This window comes from Microtus oregoni, unplaced genomic scaffold, assembly GCF_018167655.1.
Source record: "Microtus oregoni isolate MIOR12 unplaced genomic scaffold, Mior012 000033F_ref0000390, whole genome shotgun sequence".
NCBI lineage: Eukaryota > Metazoa > Chordata > Mammalia > Rodentia > Cricetidae > Microtus > Microtus oregoni.
In genome coordinates this window covers 23170239-23182738 of record NW_024543092.1, presented here as the reverse complement: position 1 = coordinate 23182738, position 12500 = coordinate 23170239, and positions in this window count along the sequence as shown.

Below are 12500 nucleotides of genomic sequence, written 5' to 3'. Positions count from 1 at the left end.
TTTTAAATCTCCCCCACCTGATGTTTGTTTATAAAAGACCCCACTGTGCTCCCAGATTGACATGGCCTGGAAGTAGTCAGTTAAGATGGTGGTAAGTCACCTATGTAACAGTGTTAACATGGGGAACCAGGAAGGGAATACCTCAGTAAACATGGTAGGACTTGGCAGGGAGCAGAAGACTGGAACTAAAAACAGCTGCCTCGTGGATCTGACTAATCTTGTTGGTAGCAGTAGCGGTGGCAGGGACAGTGTGAGCAAAAGTGGAGCCAGGGGGGCTGATAAGACACTGGCAAAGTGAGGGTTTATACCAAAGCCGAAAACGTGAAAATGGCGACACCACAAAGCTTATAAGGGGACACCTCCCTCTGTAGGCGGGGTGTGAAATGGCGGTGAACACTGCAGGCCTTGAAGAACGTCCTCTATCTTTGTGACCTGCTGTGGTCTCAGGACCCGCTGCCCCCTGCCATCACTCGGGAACCTGCAGCATTTTATTTAAACCATAACAGCACATGACATAAAAACATTTCCAAACTCTGGGTAGTGGTGGCGCACACCTTTAATCTCAGCACTTGGGAGGCAGAGGCAGACAGATCTCTGTGAGTTTGAGACCAGCATGGTCTACAGAATGAATTCCAGGACAGGTTCCAAAGCTACAGAGAAATCCTGTTTTGAAAAACCAAAACCAAACCAAACCAAATCAAACCAAAGTCAACACCAAACCAAAACAACAACAACCAAAACAAACCCAGAACAAAGACATTTCCGATCAATTTTCTTGATTCCGGCACAACAGAATTTCCATGTTGATCAAAGACTTTAAAGTTAAGAAAAATGGGGAGACAGCCTCATTGGTAAAGTACTTGCCATGAAATCGTAGGACCCGAGTTCAGATCCCCAAAAGTCATATCAAAAAGCTTGGCACAGAAGCTGTCCTGTAATTCCAGTGCGGGGAGCCAGAGACAGGAGGATCACTGTGGCTTGCTGTCCAGCCAGCCTATCCAGTGAGCTTCAGGTTTAGTGAGAGACCCTGCCTGAAAAAATAACAGGGAGAATAGAGCAAGACACCTGACAGAGACCTCTGGCCTTCATAAACATATGTATATGGCTGCACACCACACCACACCACACACACACATACATACAACACCACACCACACACACACATACATACAACACCACACCACACACACACACATACAACACCACACCACACACACACACATACAACACCACACCACACACACACACATACAACACCACACCACACACACACACCACACACATACCATACACACACAACACACATACCACACAAATCACACACAAATACCATACACCACACACACATATACCACACCCACACACCACATACCATACACACATATCCCCACACACATATATACCACACCACACACACACACACGGACACACACACATACCACACAAACCACACACATATACCACACACACCACACACACACATATACCACACCACACACACCACACAAACCACACACATACACAGTAGCAACAATAATAAAATTTAACACAATAAACTTTGTCTTCCAACCAACAGGCAGATAGCCAAGATCTGTGAAGGGCAGTGCTAGGAACTGAAGAGAGTGTGTGGGGAGCCGTGAGGAGCTCTGGGGAGCACCTAGGCTCTGGGAGGAGCTGTGTCGACTGCGGAGAGGTGAAGGAGCATGTGGGGAGCAGACCTATGCTGTGGGCTGGGAGGGAGGCAGAGCAGCCTTCAGCGGTCCCCTGGCTGTAAGCCTCTTCTAAGTTACGCCCAGATTGTAAAAATGGCACAGGATTGTGTCCGCTTCCAGAGGCAGCATGGTGACCGGGAGTGGGTATGTTAGCTCCATACAGTGTGGTAGCCACAGAGCATCACAGAAAAGGAGGCGGACCTGCATCACATCCAAATACGGCAAAGAACTTTAATAAATTAAAATGTAAATAGAGGAGAAGTAGAGAATAATTTGACTTCTATTAAAAGTAAAAACAAACAAACAAACCTGTCTGTGAGTTAAGAGACAAACAGCAGGTCAATATCACAAAATGCAATCTTGACTTCTGCCTGTCTGCAAAGGTCAGTGACATGCAAACTCCTCCACCAGGCTTCTACCTCAGGCTGCTGATTTTCTAGTCTTCCATCTGACTCCTTGTCTGCCTCCTGCCTCCATCCTGGCTTGCGGTAGGTCCCAGGCTCGATTGCTTCCATTGCGTGGAACATGCCTTCAAGTTTTAACTCAGACACTAGCTCTCCAGACCAGCTTCAGAGCCGTCTGCAGGAACAACCAAACTTGTAAGCCCCTTAGGAAGGAATGCCAAAACAAGACTATGGTAATGCTACTTCCCACCAGATGAGAAGTCCATGAAACCGAAGACCAAGCTGATTCCCAACACTGCCTCTGGCCCCTGGCCACGACACTGGCACTCAGCAAAATGCCAGTGTGTCCTTCTAAAGAGCGTTCAGGGAAGTAGGTCAAAGCAGGGAAACAAGGGTCCCACAGAGAAGCCCAAGTAACAGACCAACCACGGTGGCAGCTTGTGCCCAGCGTCCCCAGTGGAAGCCCAATATGATACAGATTTTATATTTTATGGCTTTGGAAGACATTCTGCCAATGTGACCCCAGAAATGCAGCTGGTTTCAGGTAATAGATGAACAAACGCGGGCTTCTGACTGATGTCTCTGAACTGAGTGTGTCTCTGGGCCCCTGGATGATGTGATATTAGCACTGAGTGTGACAGAGTCCTGAGCTTCATGGGAGTACCGAGTTCGGCTCCTGGGGAGGGAAGCCTCACCCTCTGGCATCACCTGGAAGGAGATTGACATGGTGGACTTTCCCCACCCTGCAGCACCGGTGGCTGGGTACAGGTGCCTTCCTTCCTCTAGCCTGTCCCGTCCACAAAGGTGGTCCTGGCGTCATGTGACTACGCATTGAACCCTGCCTGTGGTGGCTTCCGTCTGTAGCTGGCTCAGAGGGACCCTGACCTGCCTCCTTCACTCTTTCTCGAGAATTTTGCTTTGGAGTGTGTCAGTGTTCAGGAACTTTTGGTTGAAGGGTAGAACTGAGCACGGTAAATACTTTATTGTTTGGAAGATCCAGCGGTGATTTAGAGGAAAGCTGGTCCTGGTTATGTTTACCAGTGGCCAAAGCCTGAATTCTCCTCCACAGCCCAGAGCCATCCTTGCCAAGGCCTGAGAGTGATCAGTGGAGGTCAGGAGATTGAAGAGGAGATTCCTGTGGTTACTGAGAGGAACCTGGGGAGGTCACTTCCTAGGAGGAGTTGTGAAGGTCACACCCAGGCTTCTATCCAGGGCCTCTCTAGCCTTAGGTCTTAGATTCCTATTGACCAGGCCTTGATCAAAGATAAAGTGAACTTGGACAGCAGGCAGTAGTCACACAGCACCAGAACGAGGTCCCAGTGTTCTTGGCCCTGAAGAAGCTTCCAGGTGAGCTCTAGGATCTGGAGGGAGGTATGTAGGGGGCAGGTGTTCCACAAAACACTACGACCTGATCCTCTTCGGGCTAGGGAGTGGGGGAAACCCAGGAGACTTTCCCTGCCAGAGCTGGGGCTGATTCTCTACCTTCTCGTTAAGATTTAGAAAGCTCACCATTGTCTCTCAGAGTCCCATGTGAATGTGGGCAGGATATCACAGGCAAGTCAGCCTGTCAGGTGACTGATCTGTTCAACCCGACCAGCGGTCCTCAACCTGTGGGTTGTGACCTCCTGGGGATCTCAGATGGATATCCTGCATATCAGATATTTACATTACGACTCGTAACGGTAGCAAAATCACAGTTATGAAGTATCAATGAAATACTTTTATGGCTGGAGGTCTCCACAGCATGAGGGACTGTATTAAAGGGTCACAGCATTAAGAAGGTTGAGAGTCACCGAGTTAGGGCAGACCCTGAATGGGAATGGCCTGGCCTCAGATCTCTCTGTGTGTGGACATTGGAATGTCAGGAGGTTGGCTTTGGACCTCTAAAGGTCTTCAGTCTGCAGGAGAAGGGGGGTAGGGTACAGAGGGTGAGTTAGAACAGGGGGGACGGCTCAGCGCACCCGCTCTTCTCCTCTCCTACTACCTACTTCCTGCTACTTCCAGAGGTCAAATGGTTCTAATCTCACCGACCAACCCTGCCAGCGATGAGGAAAGGGACTGGTGTGTGACCCTGTCCCTAGTGAGTTAGGGACCTGTGAGCCTGAGGTGGCGGGAGAACACACGGGTACTGAGTCGCACCTGGGCAACAGAAGGGGGAGAGTGGAGATGTAGGATGAGCTCATGACCATCGCTATGTGCGGTAGATGTCAGAGTGGGCTATGGGTAGAAGCGTAGTGATGTTCAAGGACAGGTTTTCCTCTCAGCTGTGGGTTCTCTTGCCTCTCAGACACCAGCAAAGGAGTAAATCTGACACATGAAATGAAGGGTGGATGAAAGATGGAAAAGGCCAGGTGGAGGGACACCTAAGACCATTGGTGTTAGGACACAAGCCACGTGTGCTCAGCCCCTGTTTTCTCTGCACTGAGACACTGAGGTGCATGCAGGCACATGTGGGCAGGAAGGCAGACAGGCACACACGCATGCACACTCACTCACATGCATGCACGCACACACACATACACACACACACACACACACACACACACACAGACACACACACCACAGTAGGCTTGGGTTTGTTCTCCACTTACAAGCACGAAGGAACAGGAGGACTGGATTACAAATGCCTCAGATCTCTGCTACCTTAATGGAGTCTTTGTCTTCCACGAGCCAACTCCTGACCACTCTGCTCCTCAGCCCCAGTCCAACCAGCTCAGCCACGGCCCCGTTGATTCTCCAAACTTCCTAGTCTGGGCGGTCTTGCAAAATGAGTCTCCCCACTTGCTGTCGAAGGAGATCTCAAGATAAGCGCACAGGCATTTCAACTCCCTGTTCCTTCCGCCAGACCCGGGAGGGTTGCTCTGTGCCTTCAACATGGGCTCTCTTGCACATTTCCCTGTGGACCACAAGGGTGGGTGACATTCAGCTCTCCAGACCCTGTCGGTACAGTGACTAACCCATGACAGGTGCTCAGTAAAGAGGGGCAATGAGGCTGGGAGCTCCGACAAAGAACTGCAGGCCAGGGAAGCCTGGCAACATTTGAAAACAGGCTGAGCATGGGCGAGAGCGGCATAGAGATAAACAGCCGGCTCACGTGCTAGGTGCCCACCCTGCGTTTTGAGCCCCCGCTCTCATTCCCTTTCCCAAAGCTGACTTACAAGGTCTGCTTGGGAAGGGCAATGATTTATTGGGCCACAGAGATGTTCTCATCAATACCAGCTACAAACTAAAGACCCAGGGTAAGATAAAAGTTCCATCTAGCTTCTTGAGGTCACATGACTGAGTCCACAACGTCCTCACACAGCTTCAGGACTCCTGCCTGGTAAAGTCATGGGCTCTCTATCCAGCGTTGGTGTGAGGAAAGGATCCCCACTTCATAATAAAAGCCCTGGACACTGAGTAATCAAAGCCAGGTAGATGATTTTTTTTTTTTTTTTTGGTTTTACAGAGTTCCGGACAAGAAGCATAAAATGCCTGGTATGCCAATGCAGTATAAAATAGTTTCTTTAAAATCATATTTCCCTGCTCCCTGAATGCTTCATTGGTGGAATCTTCAGGGGGTACAGTCTTCCCTGCATGTCCATCGTAGCCCCCACCCCAAATCCACCATCCTCGGAGGGCTTGTAGTCTTTTCCCCTTTTGTTCTAGGTAGGGCGAGGCACACAGTATATTGTACTTCAACCCTAAAATAGACTGAAGAGTCCAGGTGAGCAGGGCCAGCTGCTGGCTCAGGAAGCCAGGGGCCTGGGGCCTCCTGCTTCTCTGTGATTCTTGGACAGGGTTCGAAGCCCTGAAAATGGGCCATAAAGTTTACACTAGGGGGTGTGTCTTACATCACCATGGAGAAGCTGCCCAGCCTCAGAGGCTGACACCCTGGCTGAGGGCCAGCCCCTCCCACAGCCCTGGCTGTGAGTGCACAGCCCCTGGCCCCCCTTGTGAGTCACAATCCTGCCCGCTCTCAGTACCCTGCTACATCAGCCTGACTTCTCCCTCAGCTGCGCGGTGCCAGCCTCCCTACCCTTACCAGGCCATCTCAGCCTTGGGACCCTGCTAGGCAGTACCACCGAAGAGGGACAGATCAAAAGGGATGGGCAGGTATGACCAGGTGTGTGTTCCTTTGCCTTGGAGGAAGCAGTTGATGACTGTCTTGCTGGCAGCCCCTAAGCCGCAGGTCTAGGTTGGGAGGAGGGGTCTGGCAGGTCTTTGGGAGGTTGGGTCTGGCTTGGCTTTGTGACAGGCCACTACCTAAGGCACAGAATTCAGAGACACGTACTAGGTGAGCTGTGCCAATTTGCACAGCTGTCTGCTAGGGGTCCCTGGGGTCTGGAATGGGCTTGGGGTTTCCTTTTAGATGAAAGTAAATAGCCCAACTATAAGTGTTTCCCATCCACGTGCTCTGAGGGAAAGACCCAGGGGAACTGTAGGAAGGGGAGCTATGTAGAGAAAGACCCAGGGGACCTGTAGCAAGTGGAGCTATGTAGAGAAAGACCCAGGCAACACGGGCTGCTTCTTCCCACCTTCTGCATGTCTATACATGTCATGGCAAACTCCTTTCAATGTCCGGATAAGTTCCTGGACTAGGGTATGGACAAATGACTTCAGGAAGCTGAACAGAGATTGTGAACACGGGTGACCAGTGAAAATAAGGCAACTCTTGTGACTTGATCTATGTAAGATGGTTGGAAAGAAGCCGGACTTGGGACCTACGGCATGACCCTGGCTGACCCCAGCAGACCATTGCAGAAGGGGATTTCTCGCACTCAGTGGGTGTCTGGTCTGTTTTGCAGAGTTCCTCCTAAGAAAATTGACTGTTGGAAGTATTGTTCCCTTGGGAATACTTTTCTTGGGAAAATTAGATGATCTTCTAAAAGAATAGAATAGTATGTAGGTTTAGCAAATAGAATAGAACGTGAGTTCAGTTGCCCAGAGGAGAGCTTGAGGAATCAAACACGAGACTCTGTATGTAGGTGTGTGCACACAGTATGTACATACAGACATGTGCACCTATATACGCTGAATACAGAATGTGATGTGTCTCACAAAGGCACTTTTTACCATGTATTCTGTTGTTTTTAGCAACATCTCCATTGTTTGATTTTACCAGTAAAGACTCGGGAGCCAAATGCTGGGGTGAAAGCCTGCCAGCTCCGAGAGGCAGAGACAACACCCAGTTGACCTTCCTCCTCAGCCGACATCTCAGAAACCTCCCTCTTCTACACTGCCTCGAAAACTGTCCTCAAACCCAGTGTCCCTTCCTCTACTTCCTGTGTGTCTCTCTATCCATCCTCCTGTCTCCCTCTTACTCTCTATGGTTTTTTCCTTGATCAGCCTATCTTCACTTCCTGTCAACTGGTTGCTTGCTCTGCCTCTTGACCTATGGTCGCCTTTTTAAAAGTCCTGTTTACAGTATTCAAGCAGAAAGCTCTTAGCTTAAAGGTGTGTGCAAGGACTAAACCACACCACGACTAGAAACAGGATTTTCTAGTAAATAGTGCAACCTCAGGGTTCACAATTTGATCAAATATCCTGCACCAATATTCATGCGTACATACATATATACCTGTGATTTTTTTTTCATGAAAATGAGCTTTTCCTATATTTTTCAAGCCAAGTAATATTTTTTCCTGTTAATTTTATGTGTGTGAGTGTTTTGCCTACATGTATGTCTGTGTACCATGTACATACCTGGTACCCATGCAGGCTAGAAGAGGGCATTGGATCCTTTGGGAATGGAGTTACAGACAGTCATAAGCCACTATGTGTGAGCTGGGAATTGAACCCAGATCCTCTGGAAGAGCAGCAACTGCTCTTAACCACTGAGCCATCTCTCCAGCCCCAGTCTTTATAAAGGGCCTTAATAACATTGGGTAGTTTTCCTCTTTCTGGAGTCTGCCCGCAGACCTTCCCTATGACTGGCTCGGTAGCTCCTGGTCTGACCACGGCCAGCATGGTGGCACTTTACAAACAGGCTTTGCCATTGGCTGACACAGAAACAAACTCCAGGAAAAGACATAAAAGGTCTGAATAGTGCATTAAAAATGTAACCTGGAAGCCGGGTGGTGGTGGAGCACACCCTTAATCCCAGCACTCTGGAGGCAGAGGCAGGTGGATCTCTGTGAGTTTCAGGCCAGCCTGGCTTCCAGAGCGAGTTCCAGGACAGCCAGAGTTGCACAAAGAAACCCTGTCTTGTGCGTGGGGGTGGGGGTGGGGGTGTTTATCCTGGAAACCACATTGGCACTCCTACACTCTCCAAGACTGAAGAAGCCACATGTCAATAACCCAATATTATTAAGACCATTTATAAAGACTGTGGGGCTGGAGAGGTGGCTCAGTGGCTAAGAGCAGTTGCTGTTCTTCCAGAAGATCTGGGTTCACTTCCCAACTCCCACACAGTGGCTTACAACTGTCTGTAACTCCAGGTAACAGCTGGGAGCAAGTAGACCACAAAGCTAGGTAAACAGACTTAGGATGACGTTTGTCTAACATGGGGACAGAGTACCAGGTATAGGGGTGAGCATATGTCGTGGGAGCAAGGCTGAAGCTCGCGCTCTGAGCTTTCCCAGGATAACTTATGACCACTTTGCTAGCGGGGGCGGAGCAATCCATTACCAGGATGTGCTGGACGCACACAGGCACCACTCGTGTGCACCGTGCCTGCGTGCTGAGGACTGACTGGGAAGAGATCTCTCAGCTGTCCAGATTTTGGCCTTCACGCCACTTGCTGGTTATTACGCACAAGGCGAATGCCTGCTTCACTGAGACGGTGCTGGACTGGCTTTCCCTTCCCGATGGCAGAGACTGCTCCCGTGGGCATTTGTGGATGAGAGCTGCCGTGGTGATGGCATTTACACCCTCGTCCTTGTGGATGTTGATTTATCTGTGTGTCTCCTGCCCTAAGTTCTGTTGGCTGCTTTCCCTTGAGTCCAGCTCCTATAGTTGTGTGAGTTTGCTTGATTGACTTTGACATTGGCTTGGTTGTTTTGTTTGTATCTGTTTCCTCCTCTGGCCCTTTGCCCCATGAGCACACAGGCTTCTGGGCATACTCACAGCAGCCAGCTCCAGCTTTCCAGTAATACCTGGTGCAGGATCCTGGGGAAGTATCTGTGACCTTGGGAAGTATCTGTGACCCCGGGAAGTATCTGTGATCTTGAGAAGTATCTGTGACCCTGGGAAGTATCTGTGATCTTGAGAAGTATCTGTGACCCCGGGAAGTATCTGTGATCTTGGGAAGTATCTGTGACCCCGGGAAGTATCTGTGATCTTGAGAAGTATCTGTGACCCCGGGAAGTATCTGTGATCTTGAGAAGTATCTGTGACTCTGGGAAGTATCTGTGACCCCAGGAAGAATCTGTCACCCCGGGAAGTATCTGTGACCCCGGGAAGTATCTGTGACCCCAGGAAGTATCTGTGACCCCCCAGCAAGAATCTGTGACCCCCGGGAAGTATCTGTGATTCCAGGAAGTATCTGTGACCCCAGGAAGTATCTGTGACCCTGGGAAGTATCTGTGACCCCAGGAAGTATCTGTGACCCCGGGAAGTATCTGTGGCTAGATGCAGAGGGGGAGCCCTGTCTACAGCACTGGAGAAAGAAGGAGACATGGAGAAAACAAAAGGCACTGTGCGCAGGCGTACTGCATGGCTGTCTAGAGCAGAGCCTGGTGTCTTGCTTGGTGTGGGAGTGGATCCTGGGCTCTGGTTAGCTGGGCACTGCTGCCACAACAGGGGAGTAGGCAGAGCATAAACCTAATTAGTCTTCATCAATAAAAATATTGGGACTCAAATATTGGGGTTAAAGCTGAGAGATCAGAGACGCAGCAGCCACCAGAGACTTCTTACCTCTCCGAATCCTCAGACCCCTCCCTGTATCCACCCAGTATTGTCACTTCCTGTCTCCTCTCTGTACAGACCTCCAGACCTTTATGGTTAATTCATGACTAGCTCTGTCCTCTCTCTCCAAGCCAGCTTTATTTGTCAGAACACAGACAAAATATCACAACATAGGACTGAGTCCCCAGATCCTGGTCTGGCCTTTTTCTGTACAGGATGGCTGTGCCTTAGCTGGGTGGGATTTTCTGGTCAGTGGCTCCGCAGATTCTACAGTCAAGGGTGGCTGACCCATCAGGCCACTCAAATGTCAACAGTAGAATGTGTTCTAGAGCCTCTGAGAGACATCAAGACACAGATTCCCAGGTGATCACAAACTGCCGACCTGGGTCTCTGTGGGATTCATCAGTAGCAAGAGGGTGAGGGCAGTCTCTACAGTCCGTCCTTCAAATGGGTCTGGGCTCTCTGGAAAGGGGTGGGAAGTGGTTGGAGGATCTCACTGTTACCTGAAGACAGTCATGGAGCCTTTGCTCAGACTGGTTCTGGCTGTGCCTCACCGAGGAAGAACTCCGAGTGCAGGCAAGCTCCCCGTTTCCTTAGGAGGCCGTTTGTTTAGCCGGGTTAAGCGATGTCTGCTGCACATTGTGGTCGATAGTCAGCCCTGGGGTTTCAGGAACTCTGGAATACATACTAAGAGGAAACTTCTTCCCAAGCTGAGGTGGCACTGATGCAATCTGCTAAAGGGAAAAGGAGGAAGCGTGAGGTATACCCATTCCTAGAGCACAAGAATCCCAGAATTCCTAAAGGAAGCAATAATCTCCATCCTTGAATACTCATGTTTCATTTTCCTGCAGGAAATTAATAGAATCAATGAACATTTATTTGGTGCCGCTTTTAGATTTCAAACATAAATGCCGAGGAAACTAACAGCGGCGGCTCGCAGGAGCGCTTTCCCTAAGAGCTAGCCATGCTTAGACTTCCCAGTTAGAAGTCTCTTCAGCGTCTCCGCAAGGGGGTTACTGAAGAAAGCCTGTGAAGCTCGCAGTCCCTGCTTTGGGCCCTGGCAGAGCAGTGACCTGGTCGTTACACCACCTGGCATCCTGAGGTTAAAAGGCTTCTTCTTTGAGGTCCATAGAAAGTACTGGGTCTCTCACTCTTCCTTCAGTGAGCTCTTGTCTGCCCACAGCTTTAAGACCACAACTAAAGTCCCATGTGGGTGCTGTTCTCACTGTTGCGGTTTTATTGGTTTGTTTCCCATTTTGACATTAAGCTGGTGTCATCTGAGAAGGGGGGAGCCTTAGCCAAGAAGACACTTCCATGAGATTGACCTGCCTACAGGTGTGTGGACGTTGTCTTGATTGATGGCTGACAGGGGAGCGCCCAGCCTACTGTAGTTGTACCACCACTGAGAAGGTGTTCCTGGGGTGTATATGAAAGCAAACTGAGCCAGTCAGAAAGAACAAGACAGCAGAAAATGTTCCTCCATGGCCTTTGCTTCAGTTCCACCTCTAGTTCCGGGGTTGAATTACTGCCCTGACTTCCCTCATTGACGCAGGTGTGACCCAGGAGTTGTAGAATGAACTAAACCTGTCCCTCCCTGTCTTAGTCACTGTTCTATTGCTGTGAAGAGACACCATGCCCACGGCAACTCTTATTTTTTTTTAAAAAAGCATTTAATTGGGCTGGCTTAGAGCTTCAGAGGGTCAGTCCATTGTCCATCACGACAGGGAGCGTGGTGGCATGCCGGCAGACATGGTGCTAGAGAAGGAGCTGAGAGTTCTTCACCGGCTCAGTCAGCACAGGGAGACGTGCCAGGCCTGGCCTGGACTTTCGAAATCTCAGACACCCCCAGTGTCATACTTCTGTCAACTAGGCCAGCTCCTAATCCTCAAATAGTTCCACTCCCTGATGGCATTCAAAGAGATGAGCCTATGGGAGCCATTCTTATCCAAACCTCTACACTCCCAAAGTTGCTTTTGGCCGGGCTTTATTACAGTAGTAGAAACCCTAGGACAGGTGTTAACTACAGGTGGGGTGACGCCTGAGACTTGGACTGTCCCTATCTAACCTGGGGAGCAGGTGGAGTGATGCCTGATACTTGGACTGTCCCTGTCTAACCTGGAAAGCTTGACCACAGGTCAGTTGTCTTTCACAGTCAGATCAGCTTCCAGAGCTTACTGTTCTCTCCTCCCATCCAAGTGTAGGTCTGTAGGGCTGTGTCTGTCAGTCCAGGCAGGAGCCAAGACCTGGGACAATAAGCGCATCCTAGCTTTTGGCCGTGAGATCACACCCAAAACTCTTTTCACCTTAGAGATCGGCCAATTTTGTTGATAGCTCTCGAAGATCATCTCTTGCAGACTTCCATGTTTTCCATTTTCAACATCCCCCCTTGACAGAGATGAGGAGAGTCCTCCCCAGGACTCGATTGATCAAAACATTGATGCTGCCAACCAATTCCCAACCTGAAGAGCAGCTAAGGACACTGGATCTGACTTGCCAAAGGGAAACTAGACCTCTTGGGGGGATTCCATAGCCACTGAGGTCCCTGGAAGATCTAGAT